Source organism: Dipteris shenzhenensis, chromosome 1 (genome assembly GCF_047967505.1).
Source record: "Dipteris shenzhenensis isolate YYH24624 ecotype China chromosome 1, Dip_SZ_1.0, whole genome shotgun sequence".
Classification (NCBI taxonomy): domain Eukaryota; kingdom Viridiplantae; phylum Streptophyta; class Polypodiopsida; order Gleicheniales; family Dipteridaceae; genus Dipteris; species Dipteris shenzhenensis.
The window spans coordinates 69,843,595-69,865,041 of NC_141596.1; the positions used below are offsets into that span (position 1 = coordinate 69,843,595).

A 21,447-nucleotide genomic window follows, 5' to 3' on the forward strand; every position below is an offset into this window, starting at 1 on the left:
GCACCAAAGTGCGAAGTACCTACGACGTCCAGCCGTCTCTTCGCAGCCCTCCTCTGACCCTCGAACGATTCGGGATGGTCCCTATTTTGCTTCTTGAATTACTTCCAATCAGCTTTGTCTAACCAACTGGGTTTAGCCAACCCCTTTGTGATGGAAGTACGCAAGGTTGATCTATGATGCTTCAAGACCAAACCCATGCGCTCTTGCATATAATCCTCATTAAACTCCACATTTGGCAGGTTAGGGTATCTTTGTTTTAACTCATCGATGACCGCCTGCTTCTTTTGGCCATCTTGATACCGCCAATCGGTAGCAAGGCCGCTCTTGAAGTGATGACTCATCAATCTCCTCATGGTGGCCATCACTGCTTTGCCCTTTCTATCTTCTATTATCTCTCTGGCAGCTGTGATTTGATAGGAGAGATCCCCTGATGAGTAAGGAGGACTGACGGTAGCAGAGTTAGAAGGAGTGGAAGCTGCGCGAGCGCTTTTGGAGTGAGGAGTAACAGTGGGAGTAGGAGAGGGAAAGGGACCTGACTGATACTGTGTCTCCGGACCAAGTGGAGACCTGTAGGAGCATGAGTGTGCTGACTCATCTACATCTCCCGAGTCAACACAACATGAGTTGCCCTTCCTACTCTTGCTTCCCTTACGAGAGGCATGCGCAGGTGATGACCCTGCGGTCGAAGGGGCACGAGGGGACGGCTGGGCAGTACGTCCACCTGTCGGTGTAGGGGAGGGAATTGCTGAGGTCCTTTGAGATAGCAGAGAGAAGAATCTCACTGCCTCCTCATCGCTCATTTGTGCTACAAACTCGTCAGGACTCCCGACAAAGCCATGCGCGGCTAGCAAAGGAGTTCCCCAAGGCATAGTCGTAGTGCTACGTGGAAGAGGAGTCGGACCAGGGGTAGTCGTAGTGCTAGGTCCGAGAGGAGTTGGACCAGGGGTAGTCCTCGGGGTGGTTGCCTGAGAGGAATCAAAGTCCTCTGGAGCATAAAGATCATGAGCTCTTCTCCTACGAGGCTGTCCATACTCATCGGATGAGCGACGTGATCCCATGTCTACATAGACACAAACATGAAAACAAAAAACAAAAAAACAAACATAAGCATAGGCATAGGCATAGGCATAGGCAAAGAGGGAAAGAAGAGGAAGAAGAGGAAGAGCAAGAGGAAGAAGAGCAAGAGGAATCTGAAGAAGAGGGAGAGAAGAGGGAAAAGAGAAGGGGGAGGAGAAGAGGAAGAAGAGGATTTTAGAGGGAAAAGAGAAGGGGGAGGAGAAGAGGAAGAAGAGGGAAAGGAAAGAGCGAAAGAAGAGGATTTTAGAGGGAAAAGAGAAGGGGGAAAAGAGAAGGGGGAGGAGAAGAGGAAGAAGAGGGAAAGAAGAGGAGAGAAGAGGGAAAGGAAGAGGAAGAAGAGGAAGAAGAGGGAGAGAAGAGGAAGAAGAGAGAATGGGAAAAGAGAGAAGGGGGAAAGAGAGAATAAGAGAAGGGGGAAAAAAGAGACATATGCTCATGCTTATGCATGAGCATATGTCTCATTTTCTTATGCTCATGCTTATGCCGCATAAGCTCATGCTCATGCATAAGCATAAGCTCATGCTTATGCTTATGCATGAGCTTATGCAGAAATAGAGAATAAGAGTTAGAGGAAATAGAGAAGGGGGAAAGAGAGAATAAGAGAAGGGGGAAAAAAGAGACATATGCTCATGCTTATGCATGAGCATTTGTCTACTCCGCTTATGCTCATGCATAAGCATAAGCATGAGCATATGTCTCATTTTCTTATGCTCATGCTTATGCTGCATAAGCTCATGCTCATGCATAAGCATAAGCTCATGCGTATGCTTCTCTCTTTCCCCCTTCTCTATTTCCTCTAACTCTTATGCATGAGCATGAGCTTATGCTTATGCATGAGCATGAGCTTATGCGGCATAAGCATGAGCATAAGAAAATGAGACATATGCATGAGCTTATGCTTATGCATGAGCTTATGCGGAAATAAAGAATAAGAGTTAGAGGAAATAGAGAAGGGGGAAAGAGAGAAGCATAAGTATGAGCATAAGCTCATGCTCATGCATAAGCATAAACATGAGCTTATGCTTATGCTTATGCTTATTCTCTATTTCCGCATAAGCTCATGCATAAGCATAAGCATGAGCATGAGCTTATGCTTATGCTTATTCTCTATTTTCGCATAAGCTCATGCATAGAAATAGAGAATAAGCATAAGCATGAGCTCATGCTTATGCTTATGCATGGGCTTATGCGGAAATAGAGAATAAGCATAAGCATAAGCATAAGTTCATACTTATGCTTATGCATGAGCTTATGCGGAAATAGAGAATAAGAGTTATGCGAAAACGATATAGAGATGACTTGCAGGGTGAGTGGATACCGGTAAATGTCTTGAGACAGTTTCCCATCATTGCAAGAATACAACACATGTTCCGATGCAAATCCATAGCGGAGTTGATGACATGGCATGCATCTCATCGGTCCACTGATGACACATTGAGGATTCCCACAGATTGTGTAGCTTGGAAGCACATAGATAATCAGTGGCTGGACTTTGCGAGGGAGCCACGCAACTTACATCTTGGGCTAGCCATGGACGGCGTGAATCCTTTCGGGTTACGCTCAACATCTTGGTCAACATGGCCCATAGTCATGGTGAATTACAATATCCCACCATGGCTAACAATAAAAAAGGGACACCTCATGCTTGCACTACTTGTGCCAGGAAAGTACAAGGCAAAAAACATGGACGTGTACATGGCACCTTTGATAGAGGAGTTACAGATATTATGGAGAGGAGTGCAGGTCTTTGATATTTCCAGAGCTCCTAGACATACCAATGATATTTTAGTCAGGGGTAACTTGATGTGGACCATGCATGACTACCCAGGATATGGAGAGTGCGTAGGTACGTGGTTGTGTCTTTACATGTACAATGAGGGATTATGCTTTTTTGACTCTCTTTCACACGCATGTCTTGTACTAACACATTCATGCACGCGTGCAGGACTTGTTACAAGTGGGTACCATGCTTGTCCTGTTTGTGGATCGGCTCTAAAATCACTTGCACGCTACTCCAAACATATGAGGAAAAATGTTTATGAAGGTCATGCTTGATACCTTCCACTCGACCATCTCGCACGTGGAGGTCAGCTTGATCCACCACCATCATATTTGAAGGCAAGTGACTGGATTCAAGCTTGGAGGGTGAATGGAGAGGAACCTCCTCCTGGTATGAAGAGGCTATCGATCTTTCACGAGCTTCCTTATTGGGGTCAATTACAAATCAATCATCTCTTGGATCCCATGCATATCTTCAAGAATGTGGGGGCTACTATTTGGACACACTTGGTTGGTTCCAAGGACTCGAGAGGAGTGCGAGAAGACTTGCATGCTATGAATAGGATGTCTCATTTGTGGCCCCAAGTGCATGCTTCGGGAAAAGTTATCCTCCCGAAAGCAACGTGGATCCTATCTACGAGGGAGGAGGCAGCGGTCAAGGCAGACATTGCCTCTTTTCAAACACTGACAGGGTACATGCGTTGCTTAAAAGGAGAATTTTCAAAGGACAATAAGCTTAGTGGGCTCAAGTCCCATGATTGGCACAAGGTCTTACAGGTATTCTAAGTAGAATTAGTATACTGATAATCGTGATGCGTTAGCGTAATTATTATTATGTTATATTGTTTACATGACTTCATTGTTGCTTTGATAGTTCATCCTCCCAATTACAATAAAAGGGTACTTACAAGAAGATGTTAGAAATGCTATATTCAAGATCTGTGTTATTGTGAGGTATGCTTACTATCAAATCGCATTATGTATTTTCTTCAATTTAAGCTGATTAATCTGTAGACTTATTATGAAAATATCTTACATGGACATGTGAAATAGGTGGATATCTCAAAAAGAGATCTCTATATCGAGCATCGAGAAGGCTAGGGTGGAATCCATCGAAGCCATATGCTTGCTTGAGAAGCACTTTCCCTCAAGCATTATGACAACTCAAGTCCACTTGCTTGTGCACATAGTTGATGAGGTGGCTATAGTAGGTACTGTTCATAGTCGATGGATGTTTTTTCTCGAGCAGTTTATGAAAACTTTAAAGGGATTTGTAAGACAAAGAGCAAGACCGGAAGCAAGCATGGCAGAGGGATGGCTTGTGCAAGAGTCATTAGTATATATCACAGAGTTTCTTGCATCCACGGATCCCGATATGCCGCAAGCTTGGCACAACAAGGATGATGATCGCATCATTAGCGAGGTTCCCCAAGGAAAAGGGATTGAAAGAAAGATGAGCGAAGAGCAAATGGAGAAATTCAATAAGTTTTGTATCCTCAATAGCCCTGAGATGTAGAAGTGGATTGAGAGATATGAAATGGCCAAAGCATAAAGAAAAGCGGGCGCTAAACATTGGTACATAAACGTCGCAATAGGATCCGTGTGTAGTAATGTCCATTACACATACCACAATCACAGTTAGTATCATTCATGCCACCAATAGATCAAACAACTATTAGAAATTCCCAATGCCCAAATAATTGAACCCATAGTTCATTCTATTCACACCAAACCCGTCAGGATGGTGATCTCGAAAGAAATTGCTTTCATTAACTTAGTCGTCAAAGAAATACTTCAAAAATAGGTAATCAGCCCTCAAAGCGCTCATGGGCATCAAAACCTCACTTGACAAAGAAATCTTCAAGAGACCTAAGATTCTGCATCGATTCTCATCCCCTCAATGTAGCCACTCAACATGATGTATATCCACTCCTAAGAGTCAAAGATCTACTTGAGCAACTCAGTAATTCAACATATTTTACTTCTCTAGGTTTAGCAAGAGGCTACTAGCAAATTCTTTATACAACAAGAGTCGCTCGCATAAAACTTGCAAATCATCGAAAAACATAGCGAAAACTATACAATAGAATATGCACGATCTTTCAAAGCTCACAAACGAAAAAGAAGGCATGCGTGTTGGGTGCAATCTGCCCCCATAAGAGTGGTGTAGCATCTTCCACGTCCTATGTATTTGATTGATTATAGAGTTTTGAGCAACAACTGATACAAGCTCATGTATATCTCCTCCATGCACGAACTGGAGATAAGCCACTTCACACTTTCCAAAATAGCTTGTTTTTTCTAGAAATAGAGTTTTCTTTTCCCTCTATAGTTAATATGCTTAGGCTAAGCCTCTGATGTTCCAAAAATTAAAATATGTACATGAGCGTTTGTAATTTCAAAAACTAGGCTTTCTGAAGTAAGCCTTGTTTATTCCTCGCATCACTGGTTGCGCCTTACGTGCACAAAAATGCTGGCCACCAATAGCCATCGCTCTTCCCCTAAATCCACAACATCCATCAATAATGCAAATATTTCAAGCATAAGAAACCTTGGAAACAATCACCAATAATATTCAATCTTTCAGCATTTAAGCAATGCAAAATCAAAAAATCATAGATGGATGGTGCACACATGCAACACATACCATTGCATGGTGCACACAATGCTACACATGCATAAAATCATATGGATGGTGCCCACATTGCTACACATACTGTCATCGCGTAAGTGATGCACACAGTGCTACACACTCATATGGCCATAGCCATATTTATCCAGTGATGGGTACGGATGGTGCACACATTACTACACATACTATCACTCTTCGCGTAAGTGGTGCACACACTGCTACACACTCATCGCATAAGTGGCGCACACATTGCTATACACTCATACGAACAGCGGACACACACTGCGTCAAAATGCTAGATCCTCCAACTAAATACTGGAAGATTAATTAATAATGGGATAATCCCAATTCTCATAACACTTTAGAACCCAAAGGATACGCATAAACCAATTTTAGACATCGGGAGGTCTTTATGAGTTGTTGTTCAAACTTTTAGATGTAGGCAGTACCCTTCAGCACATTGTGAACTTGATTTTCCAAGATTTAATTGAGAAGAAAGTATTGGTAGTATGCATTGTCGACATACTAATCTAGACAAAAACTTGGGAAGAGTATCTACAAGTTCACAAACACATGAAAAAAGCTACATAATTCAATTTGAAGCTATAGTTCAAAAAATGCAAATGGATAACCCTCAAGATGAAGTTTTTGGGCTACATCATTTCTACAAATAGAGTTGACATCAACCCAAGCAAAATAGATGCAATCAACAATTATCCACAACCTTGGTCTGCCAAACCCCATCAAACGACTCTAATGCTTCCTTGGCATGATCCAATTCTCAACAAAATTCATCCATATTTTCACCCATATCTCCACTCCTTTTAGAACCTTGTTGCAATAAAATCAATAGTTCAAACAGGACGAAAAGTGTGCATAGGCATATGCTAAACTTAGAAGATTATCGCAGCCACAATCATTATAAGACATCATGACTTTTCTCACCTTTCTTAGTCTGCACAAATGCCTTAGGACACGGATTGGCGCTCTTCTACTACAACAAGATAATAGTTGGCAAGGTTGGCTTCCCATTTGTTTCATTAGCTGTTGCAATCTCTCAAAAGCTCAACAAAATTATTTGCCAATAGAAAGGGAGCTCCTAGCCATTCTCTGGTCTTTCACTAAACTTGACCCAAATCTGCATGGAAGCACCAATCACCATAGAAACAGACCACAAACCCTTAATCCACTTTTAAAAGAACATCATACAAATCTGATGGCTTTTGTCTCTACAAAATATTTTTTTCCCTGAAATATTACCTTGAAAAAGAAAATGTAATAGGTGATGCCCTATCACGCAAACCCCACGTCCAAAGTGTTCAAACAAACAACATTGTCCATCTCCAACCACTCAATCAACCCTTCCATCCATCCAAATCCAAGACCCCATTATGTGCTCCATAATCCTACCCATAAGGCAACTAGCAGTCAATCCACACCATTCCAAATACCTAAGTAGAAAGAATTCAAATTCATGATTCAAATGATTCAAAAATTTAGATGAATGATTTGTAGGGGCTAAAAAATCGGTGCCACATCACCTTTTTTAGTGATTTGCCACATCATCATCTTGTATTCTTATGAATATACTTTATTCAAATAAGAACAAATGTTTACAGCTATATAAGCTAATAGACGAGCGTCATATGCTTATCTCATGCTTGGTTCTCTAGCGAAGCATAAAAGATCAAAGAAGGAAAAGAAAAGAAGGAAGGCTACTTTTTGTAATTTAATACAGTTCTTAGGATCTCATTTTTGACTTCTTAAGATCTCTACAGGCTATGTAAATTGTGTTTTTTGTAGTTTAATAGAGTTCTTGGGATATCATTTTTAGAGTTCCTATAATCTCTATGCGTTTATGTTTTTTAATTTGCTTTTTATGTTTATAATTTTTTTTAAAAGTTAGTATTTAAATTTGAGGATTTTTTATAAGTTTATATATATATATATATATAATCTAGATTTGGCATTCTTACACTTATTGTTGAGAGAAAACATTATTCTTTCAATACTATGTGAATGAATGTTTTGCAACTTTGTGAAATATGGGAAATTTTAAAATATAGTTATTCATAATTTGCATTCTTACAATTATTATTAAGAGATATTCTATTCTTTCAATATTATGTGAATGAATGTGTTGCATCTTTATGAAATTAGTTGTGAAATATGGGAAATTTTTAAAATATAGTCATTCACAATTTGCATTCTTACACTTATTATTAAGAGATATTATATTCTTTCAATATTATGTGAATGAATGTGTTGCATCTTTATGATATTAGAGTTCTTGCACGTACTATTGAAAGAATATATATGTATTCTTTCAATTGGATGGACTTTTAATTATTGCATTCTTACACTTGATTTTGAATGAATATTTTTTATGTTTTTCAATAGTATGTAAATGAATGTTTCACAATGTGCATTCTTACACTTACTTTTGAGAGAATATATTTATTCTTTCAATTGGATGTGGATGAATGCATAACTATTTGAAATATCTGCACTCTTAATTAGAGTTTTTACAGTTACTGTTGAAAAAATATATATGTGTTGTTTCAATGTTATGTGAATGAACTTTTAAGTATAAAAATTCTTACATGTACTTTTGAATGAGCATTTTTTTTTATTTCAATAGTATGTAAATATTCATGCTTTACAATTTGCATTTTTGTATTTGTCAAGATACATTCTTATACTTACTCTTTAGGGAATATATTTATTTCTTATACTTACTCTTTAGGGAATATATTTATTCCCTGAATTGGATGTAAATGAATGGGTAACTATTTGCCCTCTTAATTAGAGTTCTTACGCTTGCTATTGAAAGAATAAATATGTATTCTTTCAACAATATGTGGATGAACTTTTAAATAATAACATTCTTACACTTACTTTTGAATGAATATTCCCTATTCTTTGAATGAATAGATGTATTTTAAGTAATGGCATTCCTACACTTACTTTTGAATGAATAGTCTCCTTTATTTCAATAATGCGTCAATGAATGGATATATTTCATAATCTTTCAATAGACTTTGTGTGAATATCTGTTATATTCTTTCCATAGTAGGTGAATGCATGATTATTTACAACTTTTACTCTGTTGAAAGCATACATATATTCTTTAAATCGGATATACAATCTTTAATCAAATTGCATTCTCACATGTGTGTTTTAATATGTATGCTTTCTCAATAGTTAATGAGTTCAAATATAATAATTTGTATTGTTACCTTTGGAACTTATGTTTTTTGTTTATGTTTTTGTTTGTTACTTCAGAAGTATGGTGCATAGTAAAATTTGGTCATACATGACGGAAATACGAAAAGTGCATACCTCTGTCTCATTTGTATAGTGTAAATCTTGTGAGCATAAGTTTACTAGCGTATTTACTCACATTAAGCAACATTTCTTAGGGATTGGCATGGATGTTGAAGCTTGTACATGCCCTCCATCCGATGTATTTCCAATATGCAAGTCGTACTTAGAAAAGTTAAAGTCCCTCATACATGCCCTCCCTCCGATGTAGTTCCTTATGCATTGAGGTCGATGAAAATGAAGAAGTGGGAGAGCCTTCAAATGCGGGACATGTAGTGGATGATGCAGATCTATTGGAAAGTGGATCATAGGGGGTGCAGGATGCTTAAAATTAGAGTCAAGATAAAAAGAGGAAAAAGGTAGGACAAACATCCATGGAGAGTGGTTTGCAAAGGCAACAAGTGCTTGAAGAGCACTTGAGATGGACGGAAGCTTTTGTAAAGAATGGTATTGCATTCAATTTCATGAGAGACGAGATATTCTGTAATGCATTAAAGTCATGCGCAAGACCAAGTTTTGTCTTGCCAAATTATAATAAAATGAGAAGTAAAAAGGACAGTGGTGAAATGTATTTAAAAGAAGATTCTCAATTTTATCCCAACATATGAATGTGCTCTTGCTTTTGATAAGCAAGCCAAACCCTTAATAAATGTAATGTGCATTACTCCAAAGGGAACAATGTTTTTAGAGAGTATCGATACTCCTCTAAAAGAAAAAGAATCACCTTACATCTATAAAGTGTATGAAAGAGCAATTTGTAAGATTGATCGTAGCGATAATGTTATTGCATTAGTAACAAATAATGCATCTTATTATTAGACTACAAGTGAGACCCAAGCCGAGGTTAAAGGCTACCAACCCCATGAGTGGTCCAAATAAGAAGCTCCAAGTTTGTGTGGATTACCACAAGCTCAATGATCAGACTATACTAGACCCCCTTTCTGCTCCTCTTCATAGATAGCATTTCAGACTAGGTAACTATGTGTGAAATGTACTCATCCATGGACAACTACAACGCATACAATCAAATATCCATTGTTAAGGAGGACCAGTAAAAGATAGCATCTATAACCAAGTGGGCTTTGTATGCATGCAATGTCATGCCATTCGGATTGAGGATGTGCCATCCTCCTTCCAAAGATTCACGGCATAAAAAATCACCGAGTACCTAACAAAATTCCTCGCACTCTATCTAGATGACTTTTGTGTTTAAACTAAGGAAGAATGATTCTGACACTTTTGTTTTATCTTAAGAAAGTTTTAGAAAGTGTAAAGAAGTAGAGATTTCACTTAAGCCATCCAAATGCTTCTTATATATAAAATCAGGCATACTACTTGATCATGTAGTATCCCCATGACTAAGCACTCCAAGATTGAGATTTTGAAAGAATGCCCGAGCCAAATGACCTGACACAACTCCAATTGTTCATTAGATTCATAAGTTTTCATCACAAGTTTATTAAAGATTCGCCCATGTGGTTGCCCCCTTGTATGAACTTACAAAGAAAGTGAGATTTCCATTGGGATGAAGATCACATAGTTGCCTTCAAGGAGTTGAAGGAATGAGCAAGGTTGACCTCCATACTTTGACAGCTGAGGTGGGATGTTAATTTCCATGTTGATGCAGATGCATCTAGCTAGGTAATCAATAGCATCTTGACATAGCTAGATGAGCGGCTCGTGATGATCATTTAGATTTGCAATATCTCATTAACAAAACTGTTATCTAGGGCGTTGGATCATCCTTTTATAAGAATTCAATTTCAAAATCATACATAAACTAGGGAAGTCCCATGTAGTGGTGGAGCACCTGAAGAAGACGGAGGGATAGCATCCCGATGCGCAGTAGATATTCTCGAGTTCGAGTACCAGGAACTATTGAACTACTTGTTCCTCCCCATGTTCCCTAAAGAAATGCTCTGATAAGGATAGAGGAAACTGACATTGAAGGCTTCATAAAATAGATTGATCAAAGGACAACTCTACAAACAAGGAGCAGATGGAGTATTCCTAAGATGGTTGCTACCCCATGAATGAGTAGCGGTTGTCACCAAGGCCCACTGAGGCCTCACAGATGGCCACTTTGGTGTCAAGCTCACAATAAGGAAGGTCTTGCAAGATGGAGCATACTTTTTAGAGCCACTTGTCAACCTAGCATGATTTGAGACATGATCAAAGAAGGGCAAGAAGACCCCTACCATAGGATCGTCTGCCCCGATATAGTCAAGCTTACCTTGGGAAGCATTTCAAAGATGGGGTCTAGACTAATGGGTCCATCCAAGCAAGTGGCTCAATTCACTAAAACAATTTTAATCTTGTACAAACTGTGCAATTAAATGGGTTGAAGCCAAGGCCTTAAGGGACAACTCGGCTTGAAGCATAGCTAAGTTATTATGAATACATCATTTAGAGATAGGCATCCCAATCGAGTTCATTAACGATCTAGGTACACATTTCATTAACTGTGTGTTCACCATCTTGGTCATGGAGTTCATGGTCATACACCAAGTGGCAACAACATGCTACCATCAGCATTATGGGTAGGTCGAGACAACACACAAGGTGTTGAAGACATCCTCACGAAGATAATTGATAGGATTAGGATTTCAAGTTAAATTCATCCCTTTGGGTGTAGAGGACATCCTATAAGGTCACAACAACCCTTACCCCTTTCCACATGGCCTATAGCTTGGAGATGGTCGTGCATTTGGAATTCTTGGCTACAAGTCTGTGAGTCACAACCGAGAGCATCAACTCGGGGAGTCGAACGCTCTTCAATAGCACCTAAATGAATTCGTTGAGCTCGACAAGCTCCAAACCTAGGCAACTTGGGTTGAGCAAGTGACTAGAAGAGAAGGAAAGGTTGGCATGACTAGTGTCTTTATATAGGATGAACACACATGCGAGCACGCGTATGCTCGCGTACACACAATTATCACATTTATTTATTGAATCTTAAATGTTTTTTATAACTTTTTTGGGGGTAAATAACCATCTTAAGGTGGTATGTCCACACTCTCTTCTATTTCTAGTGTGGTGACCCTTTATTTAGATCCTTAGAATTCAACACATTTTTGGGTCTCTAATATGAAATTCTATGGTTAAACTCTTATTTAGATCCTTAGAGTTCAACACATTTATATTTAGATCCATAGAATTAAACACATTTTTTTGTCTCTAATCTCTTCTATGTTGTTAAACTCTTATTGGCTATCTTGCTCACTCTCTTCATGAGATAATATGTACACATTTTTATTTAGATCCGTAGAATTCAACACATTTTAGCTATCCAAATGTAGTAAGTCACTTTTTGATGTTTGTACTCTGTGTCATAGACCCTTGAGGTCTTCTTCAAATCTCTCTCTCTCTCTCTCTCTCTCTCTCTATTTTCTCTAACCTCTCTCCTTCTCCCTTTCCCTCCTCTCTCTATTTTCCCTCCCCTCTCCCCTTCTCTCTTTCCCTTCTCTCTCTATTTTCCCTCCCCTCTCCCCTTCTCTCTTTCCCTTCTCTCTCTATTTCCCCTCCCTTCTCTCCTCTCTTTCCCTCACATTATAGGGATTTTCTTTGTATAGCAAGGAGGCCTCAACAAGAGCTAATGCAAAAGAAACACTCAAACAATGGAAGCCATCAATAATTTCCTTGACAAGTTCCTATCAACTCAAAGTGCTTTCTCTCAATGCTGTTACCAACTAAAAGTAGTATTTCTCAAGTACCGTAGTGTAGTCCCTTAGAACTATATTGAGCTGAAAGGAGTTCTAGCCACTATATACTAACACCAAATACTCCTCATACCAATAACATTATTGTAGGAGCATAAGTTATGCTAGATGGGTGGATAGCAACACATCTTATCTTGAACCAATCATGCTAATGTAGACTTCAATCTAGGGCGTCAATTAGAAAAATAAAATTTACAGATTTCTGAAAGCTCATTGCAGAAAAAGACAAATTTGCAAAAGAGCCAATGTAAAAGTGCGTGAGACTTCCAAAACCCTTAATAAATGTCTCATTCCTAATACTTACAAAACTTACTTGCAAATTGGCTCTAGCAAAAGGATGTAGAAGAGCCACCATGAAAATTAAATATTTCTAAATTTTGAAAAAGGAGAAAAGAACAAGACATACAATATATGAAAAATTGGCTAAGTGACTACAAGATACTTCAACTTAGGAGAAGGTAACCGGAGGTTTAATAAGTTTGTTTTCTTCAAATATGGTATAAATTATGGCAAGAAAATTGTAGAACTACTTCAGAACTCTGTAAAGTAAGGTCTCAAAATAAAAAGGAGCAATTCATCTTCAAGATTATAACAGTAAGTCTATATGACAATAGCTTGGGGGGAAAGATTGGTTAATGAACTCCTTGATGAAGTTATCACATGGTCAAATGTTCATTTACCAAACTTGTGCAGAGTACATAGGTTCTTCTTTATATAAGCTAAAGATACTAAAGTCTTTACTAAAAGGTGGAGCAATGAAAGTATAAATAGAAATGCATTCTTGCTTGCTAAATTTAGCATTGCTAAAAATAAAAGGGCATATATTTGAAGAACATAAAGAAGATGCAAACATAAATATAACACTGTTTAAGCTGAGCTATAAGGGTCGCCCTCTAATAAAGGGATGGAGTTGCTATATTTAAGGAGTAACCTAATGCAAGTGGGCTATGACTCATTCAAGAATAGCAGTCAAGCAAACAATAACTCTCAGCTTGTCAAAATATTTATTTGTATTGTGGACGAACCTTTTGTAGAATAGATCTGACCTTTACAACAATCTTGTCCAAAAATGAATGGTTACTTAAAACTGAGTTGTGCCAAGACAAACAACGTAAGACAGCATGATTCAAACATTACTACAGACGGTGGCAGGCTTTGCTTGTGCCGTTAAAAAGAGGGAAGTTGCTCCAATTCTGCTCACAAAGATAGTTGAACCTAAATTCCGAAAAGACAGTAGTAAAAGCAAGCCTTTCCACAGTACACCGAAGTAGCAGTGCTGAAACACTGGAGTTTTTACTGTTCACTTACCTGGAAGGAAAGACCTCAGTCTACCAATGATTTCCTACTATGCCTGGCTGTGCTAGCTGGGAGATTTAAGCCATGACACAACAGGAATAAAGCACAGCCATGAAGCTGCACTGTGAAGAGGAGATCAGAAATCCCACCTCTTAGGCCCAACATTGGTGAAAAATAAGTGTGATATGATGCACCTGCTCTGCTGCTGAATTGCTGTAAGTATATCTTCTTCCAACGCCATCCATCAATCTAGTTTGACAGAAGAGAATAGATAGAAAACAAAGCCGAAAGATGTCAAGAACCCAATGGTCCCAGTAGCCAGCATGATTGCCAGAACCATTAACACTGAATACCCCAAGTACAAAGCTGTCGAGACCGGCCCACTGAGACTTCTGAGATCAAACACCAAGTAATTGACAGCATATAAGAAAACATAAAGAGCGACCGAGCCTGATGCAAAGAAGGATTTCCACCACCAGCGCCAATCCTCCACACACAGATGCATGTAGGTGAGTACGACAGACACCTCGGCACAAACGATCACAAGTAGAACCATCACCACAAAGAGAAATCCAAAAACATAGTAGACCCTGCCGAGCCAGATGCTAGACATAATAAAGAAGAGCTCAATGAAAAGAGTCCCGAACGGTAATGTCCCAGCCCCTAGAACCAGCAGCCATGAAGGGTACTTCTGTGGAGGTATCTCTCTTGGGATTTGATTCGTCCGCACAGGGTACTGAATATGCCCTGACCTTGCTCCAAAAAAGCCTCCCAACATTGTCAAAGGCACAGATATACAAAACCAAAGTGCAAGAAGGATAAAGAAGAGAGATATGGGAATAGCACCAGTACTTTTACTGGCCCAAAGAAGGAAATTCAGTACCATGAGGATGCCAAACACAATGCCAGGGAAAAAGCACGCTACACGCCATGCAACTGATCTCCAACCAGTAGAGTCTCCTTTCATTGTTTTCCAGAGCCACACTGCTACATACCCAGCAGCAATTCCAAGAATAAGATAAAGTATAATCATGCCAGTTAAAAGCATGCCACGTGAGGCTGGAGACATGAACCCAAAAGCTGCAAATAAGATCGTCACAGCAGCCATGCCCGTGATCTGTACCCCATCTCCAACCATGATGCTAAGTAACTCGAAGTGTGGTGGGGCTCTGAATACCTCCCCCACAACCAACTTCCATCCAGAGAGTTCTTCCGTCATTTGAGCTTGATCCTCCTTGTCGAGTTCTTCATACTTAGTCAGGTCACGGCGTATGGTGCGAAGGAAAATAACAAAAACAATCCCGGCAAGAAATGTGATGACCATAAGTGAATTCAAGATTGAAAACCAGTGCACTCGAGCACCTTCCATCTTGAGATATGCATCCCAACGTGAAGGCCAGCGGATGTCACTCTTTACGAAATTTACTTCATAAGAAAAGGAAATTGGTTCACCTTCAATCACAAATTGCTGTTCACTCTCCTCACAATTTATTTTTGGGGATATCTTGTCATACATGTTGAGCTTGGCAATGGTGTCTTTATCATTGTGGCGCAGGCTGCAAGGATGAACTTCAAAGCCCACAACCTGAAAACCAGATGAGTTTTTACCTGAGCCGGTGGGAACCACATCCAAACTATCCCCGCTGCCCATAATGGCACCCACTCCAGAGTCTACATATTCATGGATGTAGACGGTAAACCTCAGATGGTTGATAATGCAGTGCTGCTTGGTCTGAACGTCATCAAAGTAACCCACAGGAAAGCCTGTCCATCGAAGAACGTTATCCCCTACTTTGGTATACCTGATGGCAGGCAAATTGTCCAGCATTATGTTCACTTGATAAAGGTCATTGATCCGCTGCTTTAAGACCTTTACCAAATCTGCACTGAGTTTTGTCGTAGTGCAAAGGTAAACGCTGGACTCATTCGTATTCATGTAAAATTTGTAGGGAGAATTCTCGATCCGATCTCCCATCAGAAGTTCCCCTAAATTCTCAGGACTGTGCTGCTCGCCTCCCTGTGGTTTGCAGTACGGCAGACTGTAATAGCTGAACGGTAGCTCCGTTTCAATGGATGTGATGGAGTTTACCTTCACCGTGAGAACTTCCTTGGCCGGAAATATCTTCATGTAACTGCCAGGCAAATAGAAAGCCTCGGCGCTCGGCACATCTCTTGCCATAATGGCCAAAATGCAAACACCATAGAAACAAACCCCCAGAAAAGTAGCTTTGGGGGTACCCATCTTGGATCCGGAATCCTGACGTCCGATCTCCTGTACTCTGCACACAAACATACACACAAACGCACACGCACAATATGAGAGAGAGAGAGAGAGAAGCTAGTATGTTTAGCTCCTCCCCCGTCCTACCGCCCAGCTTCTAAAATCTCTCTATTGTTGAATGAACTACTTCGATGCTATAAATGCCTTGTGCCTCCTCGCAAGATCGTAGTCAGATCTTCGTGCTCACAAAAGGTTCGTTTTTTCTCAACCACGGTCCGCATTTTACAAGATCGGAAAGATGGAAACATGAAATTTGTCCGTTCTTCCTCAACCACGGTCCGCATTTTACAAGATGGAATAAAGAATTCTAAAATCCGACAGTTCCAATGAATCCGACGGGCCTATGCCGTAGGATGAAGCTCCAGGAAGGAAAGTGGAGAACACTCCACCAGATCGGGACGATGCAAAGGTCCTGCCCAAAACGGGCCTATGAACAAGAAAGGAAAATAGATAAGGGAAACGAGAAAAAGAGAAGCAAGTACCTGGCTAGGGGGGACGATGCGAAACGTGGAGGCAGGCTGTGGGACGCAGCAGCATGCGAGGAAGGCAAGGCTTAAGGCGCAGGAGGAGACGGGGTCTGTCCTCGATCCTCCCCTTTCACGTCGCTCGTCGCTCGTCGCAACACACACACACGGTCGTGAAAACCCCCAAAAAATATGAGACTACAATATTGCCAAGGTGGTTAGTCTTTCCCTTCCTACTCACTTTGACAGGGAAAATTTCTTAATTAATCTTGTCATGAATGGATCACTCAATGATCCTATCCTTCAATTGTGTCGATCGTAACCCTATTTCCTCAATTCATGCAAAAATGTTGTGAATCATGGAGATTAAATTTGGATTTCTCTTTAAGGCTCCCTATGCATTTCCTTCAATTTATCTCACTTCGAATCAAGGGTCATTTTGATCTCAAGTCCTACTAGACTTACCCCATCTCTTCTTGTGACAATTAACTAGTCCACGATGTTTGTTATTTCGATTGAAATGATCATAGCATTAGCAAACATGTACCAAACCTTGACGGACTTCTCTCAAGGCCAAAATTAAGTAGCTACAGTCTAATTGCGTTTTGCAACTTTGCCTGCAATGGAGGCAAAATAACTATTACCTAAATAAGTCTCTTTTAAGATTTTATGAGTGATCTTATTCGGCCAAACGTCATACAAAATGAGAAAACCCAAAACATAACCACATGCTCTAAGGAGCTCTATTATCATTTTGGGCAATAGAGAGCTCTAGAAGGAGCTATGTAGAGGTGCTCCTTCTATGTACAAGTGCACCTTCTAGTTCAAGTTCTAGGGTAAGAAGCTATAAGGAATAGCTACGACCTCAAGAAGCTTCTAATTTCGTACAAAGAAACCTTGGAAGTCCAAAGGGGCAACAAGATAAGGTTTAATAGCTCGTGTGTCAAGTAAGGAAGCAAAGGAAGCCTATTGTTTCAAAAGGCAAGCTCATAACTTAGAAGAAGCTTGTGCAAGAGCTTGTTTATCTCAATGAGTTTGTAGAAGAAAGCAAGAAAGCTCATTAGAAGAGCTCAAAAGCCTCAACAAAGACACAAAGAAACAAGAAAGCTTCTAAGAAGCAAGCTTAATAGTGCAAGCATGGCAACTTGAAGAAGGGAAGCTTGGCAATGCTTGTAGTAGAAGCTTGAAGAAAGAAGCTTGCAAAACAAGATGGCCACTAATAACGTGTGACAAGAGAGGCGATTCCTTACTCCAAAATGTCAAGTTGATTGAGCAAAGTCAATGGCTCATTGGATTGTAGTGAAAATATGCTAGTGCATAGAATAGCCACCTTAGTGGTTGTAGTCAAGAAACTTGAGTAGTTGTGGTGGTTTCATAGATGGCAAGCTGAGGTGAGGCTTGTAAGGAGCTAGAGGCTTATAGAGTGGAAGCTCAAAGTGGAGCTTGGTAGAGCATTGCTACTTGGTGATGGAGTTGTGGAGCTAAAAAAGCAAGCTTCATCAAGCTTGCAGAGAAGTGCATGTGGAGCTGTAGGAGGTAGTGGCATGAGAGAAAGCGTAGGTGGAGACACAAGAGACAATAGTATGAGAGAAAGTATAGGAATTGTGATTCTTCATGATTGGAGAATATAATTTCCTCCAATTAATAGGTGGCATTGACTCCACTTTAGGGTTTTGACTGTGCTTAAGATTAACAATATAACATATCTCTTAAGTTCTAGAATCATGAAACCCTACATGTTCTAATGGTTAGGCTCTTGGGTTATGGATCACGAGGCCCCAAGTTTGAGTCCCTTGAGTTGTCTATGCATGCATATATATATATATATATATATATTGAAAGGAGGCTTCTTTTGACCAAAGCACTAGAAAGGGATGGTAAGTGACATGTAAGCCCTTTGATAGCAGAAAAGGCTACCATACCACAAAGTCACCAGTGGTACATGCCAGAATCTCGGTAGATCCGCCTCTGTGTAGTGCCCAGTCCCCAACATAGAAACGGTCTAATCTCTCTAGCAATCCATCGTGTCTCCTCTATCCAAAGGAGAAGAGAAGGCTACCAAGTGTCCTGTTGAAATCTGGCTCTCTCCACGGGTCTCTGCCACTAATCATGAAAATGAACTACTCCCAGGTACTATGCTCTGCTGCTAGCATCTCAGAGAACGAGGTGCCACCCTGCTTGTCTTCCCCAAACTCTAGGTTGTTGAAGTCACCTCCAACAATCCAGGAGTCTACATTCGAAAGACACTCTAACAGGCTCCTCCAAAAGGCCGGGCTGTGCTGTCTACACGTTGGGGCATACAAGTTTAGGATCCCAATCCTGGACTCTCCCGTCCGAACTCCCATCCAAACTGCCCGTCTTGGAATGAGCTCACCCTGATCTCATTACACATTATCAACTTGTCATTGGCATATGTGGCAAGTTGCCATGCCACATTTTGATAGTCAAAACACCCTCGAGATCTTCAATAGAGAAATGAAACCCTACCATGTGAGTATTGAAGCCACATCAATAGAAGCGACATAAGCCAAGTATACATGGCAGTGAGGTAATTTTGAGCTAGCTAGAGGCTCCAATGAGACAAAAGGAACTCAGCAAACCCAAGGGTAAATCAATTGACATATAGAATCATTGATCATGTAGGGTCAAAAATTTTGGAATTTTCATTCATAGAAATTGCAAATTTTACGGCATGCATGGGAATATTTTGCCATAAAAAGAGGCAATCTTTAATTGGTTATAAATTCTTGTTGTTTTATTTGGATTTGGGATCCATTTAAGTGAATCAAAGATAAAATTTTGCTCTATGCAATGCATTGCCCATTCAAATAACTAGCATGAGAGAAAATTTCACACAGCAATTGTCAATGCATCAAGCATTATTTTTGCGTCTTGCCTTACCCAATTGCATGAGACCACAAGGATAGTGCCAATTACAAAGTTTAGGATACCAGGCACCTTGGCCTTTAATGAGAACAATTTCCATATTTGGAAATCTCGGATAAAGGATATTTCATCTGATGAAAGTTGTGTCCATTGGTTGAAGGAAAAATGAATGTAGTAGCACATAATGAAAATGCAAGTGGATAAAGATGCCTATGATGAGCTAAATGCTATATCCATTGACATTTTTACTAGCATGTCTAAAGAAAGAATTCTTTCCCCGAATGATCTATCTAACAAACGTATCAGAGGTATGGAAGATGCTAGTTTTCATCTATGAGGGAAAATCTCTTGATGACATGCCTCAATCTAAAGAATTCGTCAATCTCAAATTTTGTAAAAATGATGAAATTGCTCAAAGGAAGAGTCAGTGAAAATGGATTTGGCATACTTTATAGTACATACTATAGCTCTGTGGGGGTTAAAGGTCACTGTGCCTTTACCCCGGTTATGTACAATTCTCAAATACATATATAAATGAATGAAAAAGAAGATTAGGGTGGTTCTACACCCACCAAAACTTGTGTGGCTCTCTGTCTCTCTCTCTCGCTCTCTCTCCTTCTTCCGTTCTTGCTTTCGTTGAGAGCACTCTCAACTAGTATCAGAGCCCGAGTGATCTAGCTAAGCGTGCATGAATGCTAGAAGCTCAGCAGCTCTGTAAGAGGAAGGAGAAGCTCTGTGGGAAGCTTTGTGGGCGACTTTACTTGCATCCGAGTGTGCAGAGACCTTGGAGGAACCTTTGGAAAAGTCACTTTGGCTTTGCAAAGTGGTTTTGAGAGCCTGTTAAGTGGTTTGAAAGAAAAAATCGTTTTTTGAGCTTTTTCCTGTTCTGTTCGATGACAGAGACTCCGTATTGACTTGTAGAGGCAACTATTGCTTGCTTTTGGTGTCCACATTACTTCAGGAGCTTGGAAACACCTTCATTCTTGAATCTGGGATCATTTCAGTGGATTTCTGAGTCATTGTGTCAGTTCCTGCGTTTTTTTCCCGGGTGTTGGAACTCAAGTTTGGAGCAACCATTTGCAGATCTGTCAGTTCCGGTGGACTCAAGAGGTCCTAAAACTTCTATGTTGCTCATCATTCGCACTCCGGTGGAGTTTACAAACAGCTCTGTTTCAAAAAAACGTTTTTCAGTTCGTGTGTTGGACCTAGTGATTGAGACCACGGTTTCCAAAACCGTCTGTCCCATTGCGTTCCGGACGCCCAAAAACCCCTACCTATCAGCTCTTGCGTGATTCGGTGGAGGATTTTCAGAGTTATAAATCTGTGTGTAATCGATTTCGTCTCTCTGTTATGCATTTTTCATACTAAGGTTTTGAAACCTTAGATTTATGCCACATGGCAGTGGATAAGTGTTGACTCCCATTTCTCACTCATCGGTTGGGATTTTGGAGTTCTGGCAGAAGAGAGATATTTGCAGATTTTCTTGCTGAGTCCGATTATGCAATGGCGCCCATGTTTTGAAGCATCTCAGGTTCTATTTTCAGTAGCGCTCATTACCGTGGGACTATGATTTCTTGAGCATACCTTATGCAGATCACTCTGGTTGCAGTTTGAGCAGTGTGCGCTCATTCGTGGTATGCATTGGGTTGCAATGGATGATTTATAGGCCATTTGGATGCATTGCGGTCCTTGTTGGATGCGCTGATAGGCCCAAATTGCCTTGTGGGATGCTATTTTTTTATGGACGCTTTGCACATGGATGCTATTTTATGCTGAGGGACAGCTTTGACACATTGCTGGTGATGCACTGATAGTGCTATGCTCTCTTGGATGAGATATTATTGATGCATATGCCAGTGGACGGTGTTTATGCTTGAGTCATTTGGCACTTATTGGCATTTTCTTTTGGGTCAGATTTGCTCATATGGATGCATAGTATATGCACATGAGTCAGATGCATCTTTTGATGCTTTGAGCTTTGAGTTTTTT

At 40.1% G+C, this 21,447-nt stretch overlaps 1 pseudogene across 1 annotated transcript; it reads right to left on the bottom strand.

Annotated features, from left to right (window-relative positions):
* Nucleotides 1–13,502: 13,502 nt before the first annotated feature.
* On the bottom strand, nucleotides 13,503–16,791 carry LOC147906296 (transmembrane 9 superfamily member 11 pseudogene; annotated as a pseudogene). Its single transcript, XR_015541382.1, has 2 exons — nucleotides 16,591–16,791; nucleotides 13,503–16,106 (listed from the first exon to the last, which is right to left on the bottom strand). The product of XR_015541382.1 is annotated as a transmembrane 9 superfamily member 11 pseudogene (transcript).
* Nucleotides 16,792–21,447: the final 4,656 nt, after the last annotated feature.